The 26,636-nt window shown below is 38.4% G+C and overlaps 1 protein-coding gene and 1 long non-coding RNA gene across 3 annotated transcripts in view; both read left to right on the forward strand.

Moving 5' to 3' along the window:
- tkv (thickveins) overlaps nt 1-26,636 on the forward strand; it is a 93,099-nt gene that overhangs the window by 3,039 nt on the left and 63,424 nt on the right. The window lies entirely within an intron of this gene.
- On the forward strand, nt 1,562-3,789 carry LOC138138235 (uncharacterized). Its single transcript, XR_011161996.1, has 2 exons — nt 1,562-1,845; nt 2,036-3,789. It is a non-coding gene; the product is annotated as an uncharacterized lncRNA (long non-coding RNA).

The following is a 26,636-nucleotide window of genomic DNA, read 5'->3' on the forward strand; positions in this document are numbered from 1 at the left end:
TCGATTGTCGCAAGTGTCTTTGTCCGCTTTTAATCCGTTTGTGTTTGTACACGAAAAGCGTTTAATAAAAGTGGAATAAATTACATATTGTTATTTATAAATTTTATTGCAGGTATACATGTCACATAAACGGTGACACGTACACGTTTATTGCTTTAATTGAATGCAGATTGTTAAATTTATTTGTCGGAATTATTATTAGCGCACAGTAAATAATTACTCGACTTAATTTTGTTTTATTATTGAGACAAGTGTGAAGAATTTATTTTACCATGAAATTGTGTTTATTGTAGGACGCAGATTAATCTTGTTTGTCTATGGGAGTTGTCAAATTGAAAAAAAATTATGTGCGGTTTGTTGCTAAACATTTAAAAACGTCACGTTAAAAGTTAGTCTTTCGGAAAATTGCGTGTAAATCATCTGTAATTAAAAACATTCATTAAGTAAGTATTGTTATTTTAATTGAACGCTGTACGGGACGATCGTCAAAACATCCTTGTGCTTATTTATTGCCGTGAAACCATAAAGAATTTCGCGGTTAAAATACAATTTCATTCAGCTTTAGTGAATTTCACATTGGTCAATTTCTCAAAACACGACATAAATCATATTTTTTAAATGAAATTAGTAATAGTTTTAAGTTTTTATGCGGAAAAACAACATTTCGAGACAAATTCTTTTCTGTAAAGTTTATGATCCGCATGATTTCTCAATGAGCCCGAAGGACTATGAAATAATAGTACATTATTCAGTGATTTTGTGTCACGAGCGGAAGGCGAGCGACGTAATTCTTCCGAGCGTAGAAAAGATATTTTATTTGAATTTACAATGTTGCAGTAATTTTAGACTAAACCGAAGTGGGATGTGTAATCGCAATAAAACTTACAAACAAGGGATGAGACCATGTGTTGTGTTAACAGCAATCAGTTCCTTTTTCAGAATGTACCGGTAGCAACACCACATTCTTGTACACACCCAACAGTGTTAATTGCAGTTTGATGCAAAATTTAATTGTAAAATTTAATTGCATTTATTCACATCTGGTACTAATGTATTCAGAATCGTGTCTAAATTCTAAAAATGTAATAACGTACTGGCAGTTTCCCAGAAGGAGACAAAGAAGTTGTAGTTTCTTTTAGCGTAAAAAAAATGAAATGTGTATTTACACCTACACAGTCGCTTTAAAAAATAGATACTTGTGAAGTTTTATTAATTGCAAAATTTATTGAAAACAGGAGGAAGTGGGATTTACAAAGGATTTGATGAATGGGTCTGAACCCACAATTTGATAAAAATGAAACGAAAAAAAAATGGTGCGCAATTAACGGACATCCAAGAATTTTGTATTTATTTGTTTAAAGGTTTGCTCTTTGCAGGGTTTTTTGTTTTTGGCGCCACTCTAGTTTCCATTATTTTTTAACCCGTCGTAATTCTAAAAGTAAAGCACTTTTCATTTTTTATTATTATTGAAATTCTTTGGCTCCAATAATTTTGTAGTTTTATAAACTTTTCGGGAAAATGTTTGACGTAGCAAGTCCGATTGAAATGTTAGGCCCAAATTTTGAAATATCTTGAAAAATAAACACCGAAAGTTTTTGCGAGCCAGATTGATAGAATATGTACGGTTGGTGGACAAAAAAAACTGGGACAAAAATGACAACTATTCAAATCGAAATTTGGCAAATTTGCACCGTTTAATTCAGGCTTGCGAACAAATAGGTTAACTATGATATGATGACATAAGACAAAAATGCCACGTGTGACACTTACAAACATCAAATCGAATTTTAGATTTCATCCGTTTTCAATTCCTTTTTAAATCCACACAATTTATAAAAGGTAAAGGTAAGTTGAATACTTATATATTGCATATTTGTTGTTGTTAACGAACAAAAAACCTAAACCTAATAATGTACTTCGTCATTGCACCATTATTATCAATGACCATCTGTAATCGGCGTGGCATTGATGATACCAACTCCCTGGTATATTCGGGTGATATCTCGTGCCAAGTATCAACAATTTTTTGTTGCAGTTGTTCAACAGTATTAGGACGAAAGTGATTTTTATACATAATTGAGGTCATACGGCCCCAAATATTTTCTATCGGATTTAAGTCGGGTGACTTGGAAGGCCACGGTACAGTACGCACCCCTTGCTTATTCAAGAATGCTCTATGGACACGACAGTTATCGTCTTGAAATATAAAATTTCGTTCACCAAACACATGTGTGACTGAGGGAAGCATTATCTCCCTCAGAATTCTAACATGGACCGGTGCTCTTAGCCTCTCCTCCACAATTGCACAAACTCCTGGGCCTCTAATGCTGATACATTGACTGCAAATCGTCCACTTCGATTGGTGGCGTGACCGTATTCTTCATTATGGTTTGTCCCTGCAAGTCTATATACGCCGAGTCGTCCACTGTTAGAAGACTGGAATGTCTTTTTATCAGAAAAGACTACCGCATCCCATATATTTTGATGAATATATTCTTGAGCAAACATAACTCTTTGTTGTTTATTCTGTGCTGTTAAAAAGATTTTATTTGCTTCACATCTATTATTTAATTCAGATTTCTTTATTCTGCTTCTTGTTGTTTTTAAATAAGCAGGAAAATTCGTCTCCTGTCGAGCGCTGATGGCGGTTTGAAATGGATGTAAACGAAGAAGGTTTATCATCTTCATTATCTGTGGTAACTTTTGGACGGCCAGACCCTGGTCTTCTTGAAGTTTTTGTTTGGCGAGCAAAACAGTGTTTTTGCTAATGTTTAGCTCGTAAGCAATTGCGCGTATGGTAATACCCTCCTCCCCAAGGTGTTGTGTAATTACGTGTTTTTGTAATTCTGTTAGATTTGGCATTATATCTGACAAGATAACTGTCAACAGTGACCGTAAAAGTCAGTTTCATTTTGACTTTATTTTGACAATTAAGAGCTTGATACAAACGTAAGAAATTTTGCGTGTCCCAGTTTTTTTTGTCCACCAACCGTACTATCGCGGCCATCCAAAAGTGAACGATTTTTTTTTATAGTTTGATTTTTACTTTAAATCATAGGCGTCCTAAAATGTCAAAGTTTGACACTAGCGATAAAAAAATTATTGAAACTATTTTTTTTAAATGCCACATCTCACTCCGATTCAGACAGCTAGGGCTATTGCAAAGCTAGAAGCAAATTGGTCTTTGGCTGCTGTGGCCAGAGAATTACATTGCAGTAAGACTTGCATCTTCAATATAAAGAGTTGGCAAGAAAACAGGCTTGAGAGGCCAATACGAATAGGTGTTGAAAAGGTTTCTTTACTAAAGTTTACTTTCACTTTAATAATGTATTAATTACTTCTCAGTCTCAATTTTATTAAAAATTATTTATTACAACTTTTTATTATTAAAATAGTAACGCCTGCTGCACGAACGCCAATGAATACAACCTGATTTAATCTAACGAAAAATACGGAAATTTTCGCAAGCTATCATTCACTTTTGGATGGCCGCGATTGTAAAGTAACACTTAAGGTATAAGATTATATGGCAGCACTAAAATTATCCCAATAATGGAAACCAATATTGGCGTTAAGATGGTTGTCTGGGGTCGTGCAGCTGCATCCCTTTTCCTTCGTTCAGGGCAGGGATTAAAAATTTGTGAAAGAACATGATTTTGATGTTTATTGCAAATTTTGTTATTGAAACGAAATTCCCTTTAGCACTTTGTGTCTTAAAAACAGTAAAGATGATTTGTAATAGTATTGTATATTTAATAAATAAATATAATTTCGTGGGTACGCATTTGTTTTGAGACCGGCTCTGGAATTCACAACACAGAATTGCTTGAAGCGTGATTTATGGTTGGGCTGACCGCCTACTGCAATTGCGACAAAAGGAACGTTTATCTCCGGCCAAATACTTTTAAAGGGCCATATAATCTTATACCTTAAGCGTTACTTTACATATTTTTGATTTTTTTTCTACGTCAGACGAAATGAAAAAATGTTATTTGGCAATTTGTCTGTCGGAATGTTCAAGAAAACAAATAATGTTGAAATAATTGCGATCAAACTAACGTTTGTCAAGTGTTTACACTACAATGATCTCTTGTTCATATTTTTAAGTACCAAACACACAAAAACACTCGAATACGACTCCGAATTACCTTTGGCATTTCATTTTTGAAGGTCCAAGAAGTAGTCTCAAAAATAAAACAATCGTAATAAAACGGTAATTGTGTAACGTAAGAATATCTGTTTTTGTTCGGCTTTTCTGATCGAAAGCCGCCGATTTTCGAAACACCTTCGATTATCTCTTGACAGTTACGTCAAAGGTTTGACCTCTGTCGCGAGTACTGTTTACGACGTAAAATTAACGATATTCCACTAATATTTTTTATGTTTTGTTTTGAACGTTTTACGACGGGAAAATATGCACGAAACTTGTAAACGATAACGGACACGAGATTAACGGATTCCTGTGTCGAATTTCCGCATCTTCTGTAAAAAAAAAATCGCACAGCAGCATCTCCTAGGGAGTGGCCGTGGCCGACGTGCTCGTCGTCCACTGCGCCCCTCCGACATGACCCGTGTTGAACGCGGATCGTCTATTAATTATCAATTAAGCTCCATCGAAAACTGGTAGCCATAAATTTGTTTGGCATAAAAGATAAGACGTAAAATTTTTAAAGTCAAAAGTCAATAAACAGCCACTCGGAGAAAACTTCCATTGGAACATCTCCAAGAAGGTTTTTCGCCATATGGTTCGAGGAATTCCACGCTTTTACAACGTGAACGGCCGGTTTTCCTCTGGATTTTTACGATCTCCTAGTCGAGGGCACTTTTCGCATCGTTCGGCCATAAAAAGTGTCGCTTTTAACACCCTCACCTAATAAAATCGAACGATCATAATGGCTCTTAATAACTCGCCAGTCACATTACATCGATTGTGTTATTATCGCAATAAACGGTCCGAAACGTGTTACTGCATATGAGTCGTCGTCCCTTTACGATTTGCAATAAACTAGTAATATGCGATGTATTTTTAACGAGGATGCATACACAGGCATTTCGAGAACAAATCGTTTTTGCTGCGAGACGTAAAACCGAGCCGAGACAAGAAATAATCGAGTTGACAATGTTGCAGGGAGAGGGAGTGGTTTTCGGAAAAACGAGGGAATTTCTTATGGAGTTTCGCGTTGACGATTACTAAAATTTGGAGAGGATTTGTGGTATAGTTTTCCCATTTATAATTTGGTTTTACTACCAGCCCTGTTGTCAGGGAGTTAAATACCCCGACAATAGGCAACTACCGCCATAAATCCTAGGACTGTAAAAGAAGGTCTGTTGTCTGACCAAGTTACAATATGTTCACTATTGCCAAAACCACAACCCCAGCCCCTAATAATTGCAATTGCACTGCCATAAAACCAAATTATAAATGGGAAAACTATACTTGAAAATTCAACAATCAAGAACGTCCTAATAGCAGAGAATATTGTTTCTAAGTGTCTAAGATAACGTATTTGCGTTAGGAATACACATATCTACATGACTACTAAATTAGGAGGTGGTTTTGAAATAGATTTTAATTGTGAATCCTATTTTGGTGTTAAATGCAACGTCTTATTACGAATGTGGCTTTAATGTTTTGGTAATAAAAATGAGAATGGTTTATTATACATACGTAGTTAAACAAAGATGGAATGGAGATGAAGCAATACATATGTAGCTTAAAGAAGATCTTGCAGAGTGCAATATTATTATTAACACACAAAATTTGAGTCGTACGGTAGGTATTTTACAGCGCTCCAAAAAAATAAGTCACTCGGCTTCGCCTCGTGAGTGCCTGAAACTTGGTTTTTATCCTGTAAAATACCCCTACAGTACTGTAATGTAAATACAACTATTAACCATTTTTTTGTGAACCTATATAACCTTGTTTTGAAAGAGAAAACCCATCTTGAAGGGAATTTCTTAAGATTAATTACTTCTGTTGCATAAGAATGAGACTGGGATTTAATTTTGAGTCATCTTGGAAAAAAAATCAATTAACAGACATGCAAAAAAACGTCATGCGACTCTGATATTGCTGTAATGAAATCGAAAACGGTTTTTTGTATTTAACAAGGAATAGAAGAAAGCCTTTAAAAAGGTGACACATATTTTTGAAGGAATTTTTAATTTTTGAAGAGTTTTCAATGGCATTTTTTAGAAAAAAGTTAAGCGACAGACTCCAAAGAAAAGTGTTGTGGAAAAATTTACCATTTTCAAAAATATGTAGTTTCTACATTGTGCTTTAGCACTTAATACATATCAGGTGTTCATTTAAATTTATCATCAAAGTAGGCGTGGAAGAGTCGATTGTGAAAGCGCCACGGATTACAGATCACGGATCAGCTGTTCAAACCTAACCTCACTTTTTGCGTTGTTTGTGTTTTAATCTGTAGACTGACAAGTGGTGCGTGCGTTCACAATCAATTCTTCAGTGCCAACTTTGAGGATAAATTTAAATGAACACCCGATATATCAAATTTAATAGATTTTTTAATTTCGAGTTTTTTTTTTGTGTCAAACGTAGTTTAATAAGTAAAAAACGACGTAAACAAGATTTTTACAGAGCGATTTGGAAAAATAATAAGTCGCTTAGAAAATGCCACATCCTATCGCGCGTTCAAATGAAATCCTGGGCTGGGAAGGCGTTGGAAACCGTCAATTGTTGTGCTTTTTTAAAGCGTAGATTAATTGGAGCATGTTGTTGACAGCTAACCTAAAATTTAGAGCCAAAATTTTTTTCTTTTTTTTTTCTTTCTGTGCAATGTTTTACATCAAAAATAGAATAACGTAACGATTCCTATTCTCGAAGCAAATATCTAAGGGCACCCTTTGCTGAAAACAAACATGTTCAATTATTACCCGATTAAACATAAACAAATGTCATTCGTGTCAAACGGCGGGAAATTCAAACTTTACACTGTTCTAAACGGTTTAATTTTTCCAACGCCTACTCAGCCCAGGATTTCATTTGACCGCCCGCTACATACATTGCTTTAGCAACAAAAGAAAGTTGGAGCTATTCTTGAAGCAAATCTCGTTGAATTCTCCGACTGTTACACGTTGTGGTTTTGCTGCAACTGTGGTACTGTCGAGAAAAGTCGAAGAGTACCACAGAAGTTCAAATCCGGGCCATTTGCACCACTGAACGTGCACTTTCCCATTTTTTGCACCACAACACTTTCCATCTCTAAATGTCAAAAAAAAGTCCATTGTGTATTGATTGACATTTCTCCGCGAAGTGTACGCATAAATCGCAATTTCGCGATTGACAAATCCCTCTCGCTAAACATGGATGTATCACAGAAACGGAATCGTGGCTCGATTTCGCCATCGCAAGCACAGATGTGGGTCATTTAGATAGTGGGTGTTGTTCGTTGCACCGTTATTGCATGGTGCAGTTGTTGCGGTACGACTCGTGATCATGTGTCATGTGGTTAAAAGGATTAAAAAAAAAATTGTGTGCGCACAGAGTATGCATATTCTCTTCTGTATCAGGCGGCTGTCAGCGTTTTACCTCTGACACGATACAGTTTCATAGCGATAAAATTACGAAAGTTAATTAAACAAAGTACGTACTTATCGTTCGCCACTGTCCATTATACTCCAACAAAGACCAATTAACCATTGCGAACGACTTTCGATTGGCTCTCGGCCGCGCAATTGGAATTCTCTCGTTTCGTTATGCCGTGCTGCGTAACTTGGCAACGCAATATACGTTTACAAATCGAGCCTTTAACGATTAAATTAGTTGCACCGGTACGTGACGAATGGCGAATGGATTTCATCCACCCCCCTTTTGACCATTATTGTGTGTGCGACTTTATTAATTAAAGCCGGTTCGGCGTCGGTGCCCGAACACCGATATCTTCATGACGCGGCTTGTTCGCAATTGGTAATTTAGTTATTAGCCGATTAACATCGCCGCAGTTAATTTTAATTTTGTTGATGTTACGCCGATCGATTAATAATTATTCAATTACGACAACTTGGTATTGTTACGTTACGGTCGCGGACGGCGACAATTATGTTTGTACAAGACTAAAATTCGTTACGTTGCGGACTAATGAAGATTGATCGACGAAAGTCGAGACGGGGGAAAGACATAAGGTCAGATTTCGGTTGAACTCTCGCCCACAATAATCGAATCGTGAGGCGGTTTACCTACACCAATATCGCAGCAGAAGAGACGCTTTTCTATTTCTATTTGGGAATGCTACAAAATTTATAATAGATGCGTTGTAAACATTCCGACCGTAAAAGTCTTCTGAGCAATTGGATCTCAAGGATGTGGTACAAGAATTCCTGTTTAAACCAGCGTCGTATTCCAAACGTATCCGATGCGATCGAAATCGGGCAGGCATGCTGGCCGCTTCGTAATCAAATTCCGTTTAAACAAAAATGCCTAAGAGTCGACACCAAGATTAATCCTGATCAGTGGAACCGCGTCAGATAATTTCGGATGCGTTTTGCTTGGGGGAATCACTTTTTTTTTTTTCATGAAGGTTTGTCTCCAGGAAGTCATCACACACTGTCAGAGCAGTCCTGGAACACCTCCCTGCTCCACCTCCACCCTGTTGGGAAGGACAGGAAACGGCCGCGTTATTTATACCCGCGGTCAAAGCGCGCTCCGGTGGAAAAACAAGACGGAATCCAGAGAGTGGAGTCGCCGCCGCCGCCGTCAAACGAATATAAACCCGACGAACACCTCTTCATCGGAGGGCGTGAAAAGACGACGTTCCGTTTAAAACGCCATCAGTTACATGAAAAGACGAAAATGACTAAACGAAATCAAAGTACCACGGCGGGTTCAAGGCTGGTCTTTGGGCATTCAGACCGTTTTACACTCGGATGGGAAGCAACAAAGGACCAGCGCGCAACGAATCCGACCAGTTCTTGGGTTTTTGTCGTCGGACGATCTTCAAGTGTCACGGGAAATGGACGAGTTTTATCGGGGCAATCGATTCGGAACAGAATAGATGGCGATTATGTGGTTTTTCTGGTCGGCGAGATTTATTAATTCGGAACGGTCATAGGTGGACATAAATTTGTTTGGAACGAGTCCGCCCCGGGCCAAAAATTCCGATTTGTTTACTAATTTTTCGCGGTTTTTTGAATGGGATGCGAGATGTTGTGCTGCTGATTTGGGAGTTCAGCCGGCGCCAAGCGTGTACACTATCGGGACGAGATTATGGTTTTACGACGACTTTTACACTTACAAACGAGATAACTCACAATTATGTTATTGTCGACCGAAATAGACTGGCGTTGGAAGCGTAATTAAAACGGCAAACGGTTCGTGATGGGAGCGCAGAGGGCGCGGTTGTTCGTTCGGTCCTTCGAGCCGGATAGTGGACCGAAACGAAATTGGAAAATACACGAGAAATGAAGAAATTCCGGTAGAGACTAGATTTACGGTCGGCTTTAATTTACGACTAATTTATATGCCGGTAACGAATCTGTAATTAATGGTAACAAGGATTAGATGAAATTTACCGCTGACCGTTAACTGGTTATTAAAAATCGCCGATAGAATCGATGGGCGATTAATGAAATTATCGGATACCGATTGGTCACAGTATCGACAAGTGATCAATCATCGTGTAAGTAATCTGAGTGATGACATACATAAATAATAACACAATAGAGTGCTTGAATTTTATTGTTGTAAACAAAACGTCGAAAATTTACAACCTTTTCACAATTTCAAATTGTGCACGGATGGAGGTCGCGAGCACTCCTAACAATAGAGTGATAAAAATATATCAGTTATCAATAATTAATGACCGTTTGTCTGAATTTTATATTTTTGCCATTGTATTATCTAATTTTATTGAGTTGATGTAACAGATAAAAACGTTGGATAGATTGATGGTACTTGAAAGTTTCAGTGTTCCTGAAAAGAAGGTGGCCTATGCACGACTCTTGAGGAACACCGAAAGCGCACCAACAGTCTAATTCCTAATTCTCAAGTTTTTATAATGTGTAAATACTAGTTATTTATGCAACAAGTGCAAAAAGTGAATGATTATTGCACCCGACGTGAAAATTGTCCCAAGAGCAATAGCACTTTTTGCATACAACATTTTTTCTACGATCGAACAAAAAAAAAAACCGAGAAAAAAAACAACGACAAACAACACTTCAGTCCTGTGCGTCGTGTGTGAAAAATGCAATAAACACTCACTTTTTGCACGATCGTAGACAGACTGTAGATAGATGCGTGCAATAAAGACTTTATTGCACTAGTGCAATTAAGAGGCACTTTTTCCACTAAAAACAATGCAATGAATACTCACTTTTTGCACGATTGTAGAAAAATAAAATAAAAAAATTGCAAGTTGCTTTGAGGTTTTTTATTCGAATGGCCGGTTCCAGTTCGGTTGGCCGTCACGTTATCGGGTTCATTGGTAAAGACGATTAAAAACGATGTTGCCGGACTACTACCGCAGTATAAAGTTGCACAGTATAGTTAACGACCGTATTGTTAAGTTTGTCGTTACGTGCAGTGAATTCTTTATTAATACGTACTGTACAGCATTCAAAACAGCATTAAAAATGTTTTTATAGGAGGAATTTTTCAGGCTTCAGTTACCATATTTGTTGCCGTTTCTATTTATACTTTGTCAGTGGAAATGTTGGTCTGAACGAACCAGTGGAACTGGTGTTGAATCCGAAATAACAATAGCAGACGAGGTGGATAGGTCAAAATTTGTAATGAATTATTCGGATCAGGTTGTCAGACAGATAGAGAAAATAAAAAAATTGATGATGAAGGACTGTAGAGAATTAGAGGAAGAGTAGAATAGGTCCGAACGAGGAAAGAGAAAATACAAGATTCCAAGAGTTTGACATTTGTTATTTCATAAAGATCTGCACCGGTGCAAAATAAAATATTTGGTCAGCCGAAAAGTCTAATACGAATGTCGTACGGTAGGTATTTTTAGCGCTCGGCTTCGCCTCGTGCCTGAAACCCAGTACTCGCGCTGTAAAATACTCCTACCGTACTATTTTGAAAGGAGTAGGAGTGAACAGTTGGGATAGAATTTAGTTGAGCAATAATAATACATATGTTATTTTTGTTAGCAAGTTTTACTGTATTGGCAAATATGTTTTAAGACAGATAATTTCATAAATAATAATTATATTTTTAGTGAACACATTATGCCAAGAGTTACGAAAGTGGAATAAATCCGCCTTTGCTTTGACTGCTGTAATTTGTTCGAGATAAATCCAATCGAATTCCCCGTCATCTGTTTTTTCTCCGGCACTGCCATCAACTTGGATCGCGTGGGTCGAATTTTCCGGTTACTCCACCACCACCAACCACAGCACGATAATCTCGACGTACCGTGGCAAAATCTCGCATCGAATTATCCGTGCATGATGCGTGAGTTACCCACGCAGCGCAGGGCCCACGTCCATTGTTTACCATCGGCAGTAAATCGTCGCAGATATATTTTTTTTATCGTCCTCTCGATAATTTTTCGTTCCGTTCCGTTTTGGCGTTGCGAAACGAGTCGAGCATGTCGCGACTTCCCCGGCGGTGTCTATTTTTTTTTTTTTTTAAGAATCGAACATGTGTTGAAAAGCGAACGCCGCGAACCCGGCAATCTTCTCGTTACTTTTTAATAAGCAACTTTCACGACCAAAAACGGCCAGACTTTATGTAATTTGGCCATATGTAGATGTAGCCTCGCTACCGGTTGATGGAAGAGAAGAAACGTCCGTGATTCATAAATTAGCATTTTTATGAAGGCGCCAGCCACCATCGTCATCGGCTCTCGGATGGGTCTCGTGGTTGGTGAAGATGGTCGAGTTTTCGGATGTTTTATGGCGCTCGTAAAGTTGTACGGGAGCCAGTCGAGGCGAAAAAATGGCGGAAATTCAACGGAAAAAATCAAATCGACAGATAGATAAATAAATAACAACAGGATAATATGTAGGAGCGATCGAGTGATTTATTATTTTTTTTCTTTGCCACTCTGCGGGAAGGTATTTTATGGTATTATTATTTATTATAAGCCACTTTGTTGGTGGTCTGTCCTGCCACACAATCATTTCCAATCCAATCTGGAAATACGCACACACACACAAACAGCAATAATCACAAACGAATAACGGACATTTTATGGGTTATTTATGGGTATCGGGGCTCGTGTTTACTTTATCCATGTAAAATGTGTCAGAAATATGGGGTGTACGGAATTAATAATTCATTAAACGAAACACTGACCCTCCGGACGTTTAATTGATTTTTTGCACGCGAACCACTAGAAGTTGGTACCAAGAAAAGGAGTGTTTGCGGATTGGAACAGCCCACGATTTTCTTGTTGATTGTTGTGTGTGTGCGTCGCGATTAGAAAGAAGAAAAATCGCCCTTTCATGGCGTGCACAATTGAAAGTCAAAGCAGCGGTATCGAATCGTAGACGGCTGCGAACACCTTGTAACTTTTCATTTCCATTGATTTCCCTTTATTCGATTGGTAGACAATGCGAAATTGATTGGTAATGCTGTTTGAATTATGCAAGAACGGCGAAAATGGTTCCACAATGGGACTATTTGTTAATGGGACAGAAAAGTGACAATGGACCGTGGGTCTGGTACGAGTGATGTGCCACAATTGAATGACATTTATTTTATTTGTTAGGAATGAATGGTTGTTTAATAAGCAACGCAGGAGAATGGATTCTAATCAGAGATCAATTAAAAAGTGTCTGAGAGTTGTTCGTGGATCGGATGTGTGTCCGTGATTGGTGCAAGGCAAGCGTCATTGTTCCCTTGTCGTAACGGATAAAATTGAAATGTAGAATCAAAGGTAGAATGATTGATAACAGTAACGAACGTGATTGCGATAATGTAGACTTGAATGTAGAATGAGCAGCGTATGATTGCCAGAGTAAATGCGATTATCGCCGAGAAACTGCCAACGACTGTGAAAAATTTTCTTAAGAAAAATATCTCTCGCAAAGATTTTACGGAACATTAATTTTTTCTAGTATAAACAAAGTAGGTCTTTTGCAGGTGAGGTAATGTATTTCGACATTTTGAAAGTGGTAATTGTTGATTGTAATTAACATCTTGGGTTTACTGCTTATGGTGAGACATTACACATTACACTGATAAAAATAATTAAATACGTGTTTGTGGAAATTTTTACACATTTTACAGTGAAATAAAATACATACAGGGTGTATCTGAAATTCGTGTGGAAGAACCCGCCAATTTAGGAAACTTTTCTCTATAACATTTTGCAAAATTCGCAAAAGAAGATTTTTTGCCCCCAAAACGAGTCGTTTTGTGTGATCTCTATTTTTTTGTAACCATGAAAATATTAATTTTAATTTTTTCTATAGCAATGTAAGTTTTTTGACAAGACTCCGTAGAAAATTTTAGCCCTTGCCCAGAGCCGGGTATATATTTTGATGCCAAATTTATTCCAAATTTTAAATCAATTTGTGACGCTTTTTCGTAGAAAATTCAAATAGAAAAAACGTTTCATTCAACAAGCTTTCCTACGTGTTGAAATTAACACATAAGTTTAAATGAACACCCGATATACAACGTGTCTCAGAAATAGGTAGATTCATTTTAACTGGTTAATAGAAACAGTATAATTAAATATACCGAGCGATCATTTAAAAAATAAATCGAGTTTGCTTTGGAGCCTATGCTATAGCAGGGGTTGCCATAGGTAACACGCCGACTCGATTTATTTTTTAATTGATCGCACCGTATTTTTTTCCTAAACCTTGAAGTTATCTAATTAAAATTATTGAAAGATTTGGCACACATTTCGTTACCAATGGGGATTATTTGCTTTGTCGATACTGATAAGCGAAGAAGAAAAAATAAATGCAAGAAAACTTGCACTTGTTTTTTGCTAACTTATGCACAACGGGTGACTGCTGCGCCCGTTATTGTGACCTATAATGATAAGGGTGGAAGAGAAAAAAGAGGATCATATGATAGATATTAAAATAATGTCACCTAAAATTAGTGTATTAATCCGTAAAAATTCTCATGAAGTAATCAGGGTAATCAGAATCACTAATCATTACAAGAAGTGTTCAACGTGACCACCATTATTGTAAATACAAAAATGAAGGCGCCGACGAAATGATTCTTCCACTCTTTCCAACATACCTCTGTTATTGCGAATTGTTGTGGAAGCATTTTTCACGCCCACATGAAGAAGTCGCACGGAAACTCGAGGAGCACCCCCGCACGCTTCACCATACACCAACACAATATCTATGTATTCACTATTCGAAAATAAACGCGCCATTTTCACAAAATTTTAATTTAAATCACATAATCAACACGTAAACATCTGCCTTTCGCAGTCGGACAAAACTAACTGAAAATGGAATCCTCTACCTCGGCCGCAGAGCGAAAAAACTTTATCCTAAAAACACAATGTTTTGCGCTGATTTTACAAAAAGTATTATTTCACGGTCACTGTTATTGATGATATAACTATGAGGAAAATAGAAATATGGACGGGTAAAATATTGAAAAGAAAATTAGATTTCGAGAAAATGGTACATAACAATTTTGTTCTTGACAAGATCTCTTACTGGTTAAAATTAATATACTTATTTCTAATGGGAGGAAATCACAAGGAGTAATGTTTTAAAAAGAGTTTTAATTCTACCAATTGACGTATTTTTTTAATTAAGCAATTTGAAGGGATTTTTATTGTAGTTGTAGTATAGGTGACCTTGAAAACTTTAAACGGGACGATATAAATATAGGAGAAAGATCTAGTACATAGGTATGTGAAATTGGCATTTTTTTAATTTATGGAATTTATTTTACAATTTTGCAGTTAGAGAGAAATTTTACAAAAAACACTTGACAAATTTTTCTGTTATTTTACATCACCCGTAATTTATAAGCTCCAACTTAATCTCGTGTTTTATTATTTTATACTCGTAATATATCTTTTTCGTATGTTTTTATTGTACATTTTTTTGCAGAAAATTCTTTTTCCACAAAATTGTGACTAACCGCAGCAAACAGTTTCGAGGAGTGACTCTTCTCAATTAAAACTTTTCGACGTATGTCGTGTTTGTGTAGCGGTTTTTGTCGTCGTTAATATTAATTAGCTTTCATTTCTCGCATTGTTTATCTTTGTTCTCCTGAAATGGTCAGGTTTTTTGTGCGAATATTAATTACACATATTGAAAAGAAATTGCATTTCAAACATGTCAGAAACTAAGCAACTTCAATCAATTACGATGCTATAATGGCATCGTAACGTGACCGTAACAGTAAGGTACCAAATTTGAAATTTAAATTGTTTTTTTTTTAATGTTCTTGCTAGTTTTGCTAATTTGTTCTTCAGATAAAATGTATTGTAAATTTTTAATTTACAGTTGTCTAGTAACTGTTTCGAGTTTATTTTGGTTTGGTAAAAACAATTTTACATATTTTATAAAAGATAAAATATTTTGGAAGATTCCGTATTCGTTACTGTATTAATGAACATTAGTCTACAATCACGTTATTTTTAAACAGTGACACATACCACTTGACAGGAAATAAGCGGGTGTGTCAAAATTTATCTTAGAATAAATATAATTAAAACGCCAACAGAACAAGTTTTTGACAAACCTTAATATTTTTTGTAATGCTTTGGGAACATCTCTCATATTTGTGCTCTGTAATTTGCAATAAAAAAACTATTTTTGAAAATAATTATGATTGTTTGGAAAATATTTATCCTAAGAAATGGGTACAGAAATATGTAGGTATGTAATTTTTTTTTTGGAATAAAAGAAGAGATGATATAGAACATACTGAGAGAAAGAAAGAAATCTACAAGGAGGAAGAATGAGAAAATCTATTAATGAATTAGAGTGGAAATATGTAAGTTAAAAGAAAAATGATCAAGGATTAAATTGAGAGAATTGAAGAAGGAAATAGTAGGTGCTAAGGAACAGGAAAAAAAAACATTTAAAAGATAAAAATTCTTTTGAGAATCTCGTGGATAACTAGAAAAGTTATCGGTAATTGTTCACTTTAACTACTTCTGGAATTTTCGCGTTTTTTGTGGCTAGACAGCCTCAGGACGTCCTCCTACATCGTTTCCCACCAGTCAAACCTTGTGCAAATGAAAATTTTCCTTACCCTTTGGTTATACTAAGATTTGGCCCGACCTTGAAACACAACAAGAGAGAAAAAAAAGGCATTTGCACAAGGTTTGAATGGTGGGACACGATCTAGGAGGACGCCCTGAGGGTGTCTAGCCAGAAAAAACGCGAAAATTCCAGAAGTAGTTAAAGTGAACAATTACCACCAAGTTATCTTGTGCTTTTAAAAACTGTTTTATTGGTATCTACGGTTATAAGACCACTACTCAAGTTCCAGGTGGGAAAGAAAGTATTTTATTGGTTGCATTTTTGCGAAAGAAACGTTGATTCGGATCATTTCACATTCTCTGCCTGTTCTTTTACGTGCGAGTGGTGTGAAGTATCTTTGCGACATTCGTCCGCTCCTCAGACAACATCCGATGAACCATAGTCTTTGAAAAGGTGTCGGAGGCACGTTCTCGGCTCGCCCCTCATCATCGAACAAGGGTGGGCAAGACCTTACGCGGCGAGCAACAGGTCTCGATATCCCCCGGGGCAAGGCTGTTGCTCCGATTCCGAACCAGAACGCCGCCGTCGCTCTCCTCTCCCCGTCGTCGTACATAAATAATCTCATCGAATAACACACGAACACGATTTTTTCCCGGCTACTCGTCTTTCTCCCCGCCGCGAGACTCCGCCGTCGTCGTCGTCAAGGTGAACGCACCCTAATTATTTAAAAAAATCATTGTTTCACCATTCATGAATTCAATTTACGCATTTGGCACGTGTCGCAACCGACTTAAAAAGCCCGACGGACGGCCTCATCGAATATGCGACGGCGTTTTTCGTCGGTTCATTGTTGAGCAATTACGTTTCCGTGTGGTTGGCTTTCCGGAATAGTTGCCAATCATCGTCGTCATGGACGTACGTACGTGTTAGTGTGTGTATAAGTAATGATTTCGGTGGTGTGGTGTGCGCCGCCTGAAAACGAGCCCACCACTAAAAGGCATTTAGTTTGATTAGTGGTTGTGCAGAGTCATTATAACGCCTTCCCATCACACGTTTTGACACGTCGGGGAGTGTCCACATTCGATGAACGGCTAGTCGGGCAGGTTTGGAGGCGCCTCTGGTCGAGGTTCACGGGTTCCTTTTTTTTTCTTCTTTTCTTTTTTTTTTCGTGTTCGTCTTGGGCTCATCGTCAATTCCGAATTCTTTAAGCTGGGCGCGGGCGAGTCGATTTTTGATCGCCTAAAATGTCGCGTTCGTTTTCGAAACGTTGAAGGTTTGGTTCTTGATGGTCGCCAAAGAAAATTTGATTATACCAAGTGCAGACGTGTTTGCTGGAGATCCATTTCAGTAACCGTTTTCAGATCTGGATAAGGTTTATGATTATGGTTTCCCTGAAACACTGCAATCTTGTGTTTTCATTTTCACCATGATGGTACTAAACCTGTCATGTCTTTTAACTCGTCATGATTTATTTATCTACTAAATTTTAAAAGGCCCTTTCCGATGGACTGGTTTGATGAGTGCAACATTACCCGTGGAGTACCCCGGACTTCCATTTTAGGACCTATTGTATACCTTGACCACATAAGGGATGCAGGCATTGTCTCTGCCATTGACAAATACGGAACTGTATATTGACGGTGGAATCAAAATGCAAAAGTGAAATTTAATTGGATGTTTAAAATCACCCTGTACAAGGTACGATATATGAGACATTATTCGAAGGTACCTCTGTGTCTTTGGGACACAGGAAATGGGTGAAAAGGTTACAGTGAATAAAATTACTGATTAGCATAGAAAGGATAGGAAAGAGTCATTATCAATTCATCGCTGCTTTGAAATGCTACCACGAGTGCAGTTCACGTGCAACTGTTTTTTTGTTGTTTTTTTTACATGTTCCCAAATTATGTTATTGCAGTGATGTGAGATGTTTTTAAGTAAGAGTGAGTGGAAGTAATAAAAATGAAAGACCTAAAAGTAACATTTTAATTCTTATCGACTTTTTATCAGGTTACTGGACGAAAGCAATTCGTTCTTTATAGACTTGGTGCTCAAAATTTAGAGCGCACCTCATTTTTCCAGAAAATAATAGAACAAGCAAAAGTTAATTTAGAATGTAATGGACCTCCTTCTTGGAATTTTGTACCCATATGACACGGTAAAGGTGTTACGGATCGAGATTTGGACTTTGAGGCCAGGTGATTTTTTTAAGATTCCTTCTTGACTTTCTTTTCTTGCAAAATATTCGCCTTTGAGCTTCCAAGAATGTTTTGTTGGGTCATTATCTTCATAAAAAGTGAAACCTCTACCAGTCAAGCGCATACCACGCGGAATTGTTTATCTTCGGAGAATGTTATGATAGTCTTCTTTCCTCACTGTGCGATCGGTTTTCACCCACTTGCACAGTACCGCTACCAAACTGGTACAGAACCACATCTATGCATAACGTACGAGTTTCATTGTCTCGTCGACCAAACTTGGTACACATTTTCCACACGTTTTTCCATTAATTTCAAATTGGAATTGTAAAATAACACATTTTTTCGGTCTATAACGTACCAATTTTGATGTAACGTCTTAAAAGTGGTTTCTGACGGCAATATACCCATTTAAATCACTTCCTGGAAGACACCTCTTCACGGTAACCGCAACCACAGACACTTGTTTTTTAATTGATTGAACACTTTGTAGTACTAATTTGAATTTTTTGCGACTATACTGTTGATTTTCAGTCGATACTTTTTTCCAATTAGGAAATAGACTTGGAGTGAAAGATAGGACCTTGAGTAAGTCTTGGCTGATATATCTGAAACGACCAGTATTGTTTTCTCAATTTGGTTGTAGGTCGTAAAATTTAATGGTACTTTAAGTTAAAGATCTTGCGGGGCTTATAAATCCTAGTTTACCACTAGCAGGTAATATTTTAAGCAGGGTTGTATTGTACATTTTGCGGATTTACATTGTACGCGTCGCTTCCCAACCTTTTCAAACCGACCATTAATCGCTCATAATATGCAATAAAATTTTACGACCTACAACGATTTTGAGAAAACAGTAGATGATGATCCACTTGTAAATAGTGTGGGGGGGTGAACTGGAGAAAGGAAGATTAAAAAAAAAAAGAATTGATACAATGTGAAACATTTTAAGCCGAAAGGAGACTCTACTGTAATTTGAACACTCTTTTAGCCCATTCGGTTTCTTTTGTTTTTTTTTTTCATTTTGAATTCCAAAATTTAATGGCGGCGAACCTTATTAAACCAGACCGTCATTACAATTTGGAATTTATCGTGGCGATTAAAATTTCGGTGCCTCGGTCTGTTGGCAGTGCCATTTTTACTTGTTACACGGTCGACTTTTCTACATATTTCCGACTCGTTTCGTGTCATTCCGACCCGGTTTTTCGTCGGATATTTTTGAAATTTAGATTGTCTTCGGATGCGTCGGTATTATAACGAGGTCCGGTCGTCTCTGATTTTTTTTCTCCACCTCGATTCTGTCACTCTCTCGCTCTGTCTCGTCGTCCTGTTTTTCGACTGGTCGGTCGTTTGTACTGTTGCGCTACCGACACACTCGGAGGTGTTCTCGTCGGCCGCTTCTCACGTCCAAATTTATTACGTTTTTCGTATCAGATTCGGGAAAAATACCCGGGTGGATGCCTCGAATTAATAAGGTGCCATCAGTGGAGGCGCTGACGGAGGACGCGGGTGGCCTTGGAGGCTGGCCGGTTTCGTGGGTTGCTACTCGGACCTTATCAGATTTAGAAAATTTGTTCAAATGATAGTTGGAAAGTTTTTGTACACCAATTTCATGTTTTTCATGAGATACATTTTGAAGAGTTTTAGTTTTTGTAGTTTTCAGAAAATTTTCAAAACATTGAAATTTTGATTTTAATTTTGGAACCTTCTGTATAGCAGATGATATCGTTAAGTATTGAGTATTTAGATTATCAAAATATAAATAAACTCCGCAAATTTCTCATTTTAAAATGAATTCCTGATCATCTTAATCTGTGTGTTTTTTGCCCTCTCCTCAGTTTCCTCGAATACCATATCGTCTAGATACTGACTGACAACGTATTCTTTATCATTTGGTAATATTCTTAGAACTAGTTTTATCAAAGCTTTTCTTTATTAAGTTAAGAGTGATTATAGATTAGATACAAAAATGTTTGGTCGTATTTGAGATACTGTATGTACTTTGTTGGCCTTGACTGAGTTTCTTGATGTAGAACCTTCAGTTCTGTGGACGGTGTAATGAACGTCAAAACGTTTTTTTTTTTTTATTGAGTTTGCGTCTTCAAAATTGTTGCTTTTTCTCTTTAGATGTGTAACGTAAGTACCAAGAGATGTCTTTTTTTGTCGTGCGTTGTTGAGAATGGTAAATAGTTTCGTGAGAGGATTGTCGATCACAACGAAATCGATTTGACTCAAAATTGTTTCTATTGTTGTCTAAATTGGAAACCATGTGTTGTGACAAGACAAATCGTCGAAAAAACGCCATCGTAATCTATTCATTCGAATCTCCAATCAACAACAGAAACGAAGAAGTTGCTTAACGGTAGTCAAAAGGTCGTAGTTTACAACTGGCCCGTTTTTATTATTCGCATAAATCAAACGATTTTATATAAAGCTTAATTATTGTTTTACAGCCGGCGATTAACACTAACCGTAAAAACGACGATTTCGAATTATTCAGATTTAATTAGGCACATGTATGCGACCGAGGAAAAAAAAAATTAATGAATGGACATAACCGGAGTCCGTGTATCCCGGATCCGCACGTTTCGACCGATTTGAATCCGCCTGATGGGCGATGGGAGTCGCTCCTCGGACTATGAAGCGGTACAGAAGAACGAGAAGGGGTTTTAAAAAAAATTACATCTGCATAATGCATGCGCGGATTGTGTGCAGCGACTCGTTTCATGGAAACGTAAACCAGCTCGAGTAACATTTGTTGTTACATGGCGAATTTAATGTCGTCCATATCTTATAATCGCCGCTTTATTGTTGTTTTTATGTCGTCGACGTCGTTGAAAAATATCGCCGGTCCAAACGTTCGATTATGGTCCTTCGAGCCGGATGAAGACGCCACAGACGCAATCAGAACGATCGCATTCGGTGCTCGCGCCTCCAGGCGTGACGTCTGTAGATTTATGGCCGCCATTAAACATAATAATTTAATCAAGTAGCGCCCAATTTGCATGTCGATCAGTATTGAAGAGGCCGGATTTGTTTTTGTTTTTTTAATTTTCGATAAATTCGTAACGAGGTTGCTCTCTCATGAAAGCCACCATTTGCATAATAAAGTCGCTACCATATTTGCAGAAAATGAGCGGACTTCGCCGCAGTACGTCCCTGCAACGGATGTTTTCTACTTTCGATTTCGACACGGCACCTGTTGTTTCGTGTGTCGGTACTATCGCATGATCGATTCTGGTTGGCTGGAATCGACGAAGGGGGTCCAATTAGGCGAGGGTGCGGCCGGGGCGATAATTTTTCGCCATCTAAATGGCTTCATTTTCGGCTTCTCTTTACATGTCGGCGAGTCGTTTGGCCCCGAATAGGACTCCGACGGTCGCAAATGGAACAATAAATTATTCCCGTAATAGGGCTTTAGAGCACGTACAACAAATAGGTGTGAATAAAACGTACGATTTACTGAACCTGTGGTACGTGTGTGTTGCGAGTAACGCCGAATCGACGCATGACCGCCGGGAATAAAAGAGGGTCGTTCGGTGGCGGCGGGGGGTGGCCGAAAAAAAATTACGAGCGAGAAATGTGCCAAGGAGAAAATTGATTCGTCGCAGGAACGTACGCAAATGGGGGGCCTTGAAAAAGGGTTGCACGGTCTCGTGGAATTGCAGTTTTGAAAAGGTCTGCTGATCTTTAGTCGCTACTTTTTACAATGGAAAAGAAAAGCATCGAAATCGATTGCTCTGCAGTCGGTTCTGATCAGGTGTGCAACAGAGGACCTTGAGTAGGTCTCCGGGTCAAGGAGCAGAATGATGGTACTTCTTTTCGGTACCAGAAAATAGGTTCAAATTTTGGGAACACCTAGGAAATTTTAGTGGTAAGAAAAGTTGACGGAATGATTGTATAAAGAGAGAAAGCTTTCTTGTCTGTCCAGATTTGGTACTACGTCAAAAGTTGAAAGTTTTGGTTACATTTACATTTTCCATTGGATAGATTAGAATCTATACAAATAGTGTTGGTTTTGCAATTGTTACCTAATTTGAATGATCCAATTTAAAGACAGGAAACAAATATAGAAAAACCAGGACATAATTGGAGGGAAGAATGAGAAGTACCTACTCGTAGAAAATACGTTTTGGGAAATGATTTATTAAAAGTTATAAATCTCGATTAAGAAACAAGAGTAATGACTATGATTTAAAGGTAAAAACTACACCAGAATAATAAAATTGCTAACAAGAACAAGAAGAAAGTTAAGATTGTATTAAGTCTGAATCGGAAAAAACCTCCATGACAGATCAATTGGCGATATCAACGGTCATAAACAGCGTCGTGACTATCATTACTGGAAAATATCTTGACGGGAAATCAAGTTTTTCGATCTGCAGTCAATGTGATTTACTGCTGTAGAAGAAGTACTGGATTTCTTTTTGATGCAGCCCGTTTATGGACATATTTGATGCGCTCGTTACATCTTTCTTCAGTCCAGCGAAAGTCAGATCGCAACCGTCGTCCTAGACTGCAATCAGTGTTCCACGTTTCCCTCTCAACATTGGAAGAGTTCTTTCGTCGACCCTGTCCGCGGCCAGGTAGACACGCGAAAGTGTTGTAAGAACGCGACCGCGGTGTCGTTTTTCCATCGGCCATAAAGTTACTACGGCCTGGTATCCAGGTACGCCGCCATAAACATGTTGTATATTGGATCATTTCGTGAAGCCGGCATCGACATGGACATTGGACACGTCCAGGACGTAATACGTGTCCCGCGACCGCAACAACAAAGCCGCGGCTTTATTCAAATGACAGGCCGAGACGCGGCCATGACGTTTATTAATGTTCGACACGGTGGTCATTAGGGGCCGACCGCATGCTGACGACGACATTCGAAACGGAACAATTCTTCGAACGTCAAGACCGTATCGGATCGTGGAGTTCGCCTCGACCACGGAGAAGACATCTAGGAATTCATAATCGACGGAGAATTGACGGCGACAAAGCGACAGGTGGTTCTAATACCCCAGACAGATGTAGAAGTGTTGCGGTGCAATGTAAGTTTGCATGTCGCGAATGGAGGACGCCATCAATTAGATGGTCAGTCGAGCGGAGAATCAGTCGTTTTGCACAAATAAACCTGTAAGTTGGCAAAACGGGAAGAATCTGGTGTGTTTGGTTTTGGTCTTCGCAGAAGATGATCGAAGATTCCATGTCGCTACAATTGAAACGAATATGCAGAAAATATGAAGTCGTAGTGTATTGATGTTAAAACTATTAATTTCGTCAAATCGACCGTACTGTTGTAGACTTCGGTACGCATCGGTACGCTTGGTGACAGGTTCGAACATGACGTAACGTCTTGAGGGCGGGAAGATTGATTTAAATTGCAAGTTGCCAGACTTGCAAAATTAATGAATGCCGTGATTAACCATCATTAAAATTTAAATGCCACCAGATCATGTTACATGACGTACCGTTCGGAAACGCACCATTTTTGGTAGTCTTCATTAGTAAAGGTACTTTTCGGAGGCCTTGGCAAGCTTTTAACCGCATCTGTGACACAAAATTTTTATTAATCTTATTACAAAAGTTTTGCGAATAGAGTTTTTGATTGATTTTAGATCTATGAAGAGTAGACAAGTACTGTGGATCATTGAATCGTAGTTCTCGACAGTGAAACGAGATTGTTTTTCGCTCACTGGGTCTTGTAGCGCATAAGAATTTTGAAACATCACTCTTCAGGAAAGAGTACTCTTTTTAAAACATGTGATAACTTCTTGTACCGAAATAGATAAATCATTTTAATTATATCTTTGAAACTGATTAAATACGAGTATTGCAAATTTAGCTGTTTTGAAGCATATTTTCAGAGATAAGAGTTTTTCAAAATATGACATCGTTTTGATAATGCGTAACTAACTGATTTTTCATCATAATAATTTTCTAATCAAACCCAATACTTGTTTGGTCAGGTTTTGGTCTTAAGGAGATTAGATTACATTTTTCTAAGTCACAAAAAAATTAAACTTTTCGCGGTATTTTAATCGTTTTCGAGATAATCGAGTTTTTCAGAATATCGTCTCTGTCCATCTTGTTTGAACGCTCTTGACATTTGCACCACTGCCAAGGCGTTTCCACATCTTCGGTGTCTCATAAAACAGCAGTAGTGAATTAGTATTTGGTAAATTAATGGGCGATCAAGATATTTGCTTGCCAAAGCACCACTGGTCTACCAATTAGTTGGTGTTTTGAGATTGGCTGGGCGTACTCTCCGTTTGAGAATTTTTATGGTGTTAGGGGTCAGACCAGTTACAAATCGTCGTGGAGTCCGTGACGGCCCCGAACAAGATAAATCCCCACATAATAAAGATAATGTGAACGATGGTCGAAAATTATCTTTACAGTTGTTTCTGTGTGTATTTTATTGATGGATCGTTGGAAATATTTCCATTGGTGCGTATCCCGCGGTGCAGGTGGGCGATCGAAAAATCCCCATCGGTTTCGGTCGAACTCCTCATCTACTCATCCTCGACAATGAACAGATTTTTGTGTCGGGTTCTCGTTCAGGTGTGACGCGACAATCCGAAGATGCAGCCGTCCTCGGTATGCGGTTTTCGAAGAACACGTGTTTTGTAGATTACGATATCTCCCGGTCACGATTTATTGTAATGAGAGAGAGAAGACGAGACGATATTCTCGCCTCCGAGGAATGTCGAAATTTGTGATGCGCGAATTGAGGGGTTCTTCCACCATGGGGGTTCGTCGATTTACTCTTGTTGCGATGACACCAGACGACCGGTTTCGTCGGTACCACGGTGCACGCTTCATTTCCATACAATACGGTCGAGGGGGATGGATGGAAAAGAAATTTCGCGTTTCTTTCTTCGTCACGTATTGCCTTATCGTCGGGTTGCATCTCTTCGGTACTACCGACGAGGTGCCCGGGGCCATCGTTCCACCCCGTGATTCCGTGACCAATCTCGGGGTCTCGCAAGACATGTGTGTTCACGTGAAGGGGGGAAGAGAAAGGAGATTAGATTCGTTGGGAACAAGGGACCTTTACCGAATCCTGGTCGTACCGTGATAAACTGTGCCCCGAGAAGTGGTACGGTTTTGTCGATGGACAGATAAGTGCTTTATTGACCAGAATACAACAACAGCACTTTACTTTCTTCCAGCAAATATCTATTGCAACAAAGGTTTTATCGGGCCATTATTATGAAACAAGGGAAAGTTTCAAATATATCATACAAGTCTAATCGTGACGATAAATTTGCCATACGTATCTAACCTCTTATAGCAGTCAACAACTAATAATTTTGCTAAAAATTTTGACCGATTTATTAGTTGGGTTAAATACCAAACAAGAGACTTTACAAACGTGCTCGTATCTTGTATGTGGTGACGACTATGTAGGCGACCAACTGTGACCGCAAGAGGAACCCCGCGTATCTTGCGACCAATATTTTGACTGATGGACTGGCGGAGGCGATAAAATTGCAACTGGATAGGCTCGTGCCTGTTACATTCCATCGTTGTGACCTACTAAAACCGCCGCAGAACACATTGTCCCCACGAGACCATTTGTCCTCCATGTGTAGTAAACACACGATTTATCAGACGATTTGGGAAAAACATGGAACGTCAATCGACCGAATAAATTTTACGGTCCAGGTTGTCGGATGCGTTCCGGGTGGTAATTAAATATTTATTGATTTCGATTTATGACCGTATCGTCGTCCGAATCTGGACGACGCGGTGGACCGGTGTGCAAAACACGACGATTTCGATAAAAACGTTAATTGGCAACCGAGTCGGCTCCTGTCGTTTGGCGTTGGTCCTGTAAACAAAGAGGACGCGATTTAAATCTAATGGAATCGCTGTGGTGTCGTCTGTTTTGTCACACGACCGCGACAAGTCTCTGACTTTTTTTTTGTGGCGGGTCTGGTGCCTCACGAAATCGGATCTGGACGATTTTTTTGTCGAATTTACATGGATGTTTTCGATTTTTTGGGAAACTTTAGAAGCTCGTAACTCTAGAACCGATCGAAGTTGGGATCAGCCAGCCGAATAATAATTTGTTTTTGTCAGCGTATAGTGTGACACTGCGTGGTTCCAAAACAACCAACGTGTGGTACCGTCGTGACAATTGAATCTTGGTAAAATGGTAGTCAGTTTTCGTAATACCCGTACTTTAGCGGTTGCCTTTGGGGATCAATTTGCAGAAGGTAATAATCACCGGTGCAGGTGTCGGTGCAAATGGAGGTCGTGAAACCAGGAATGCGTCGAATGATGTTATTCGTAGACAAAATAAGAGCAGAAAAC

Source organism: Tenebrio molitor, chromosome 9 (genome assembly GCF_963966145.1).
Source record: "Tenebrio molitor chromosome 9, icTenMoli1.1, whole genome shotgun sequence".
Classification (NCBI taxonomy): Eukaryota; Metazoa; Arthropoda; class Insecta; order Coleoptera; family Tenebrionidae; genus Tenebrio; species Tenebrio molitor.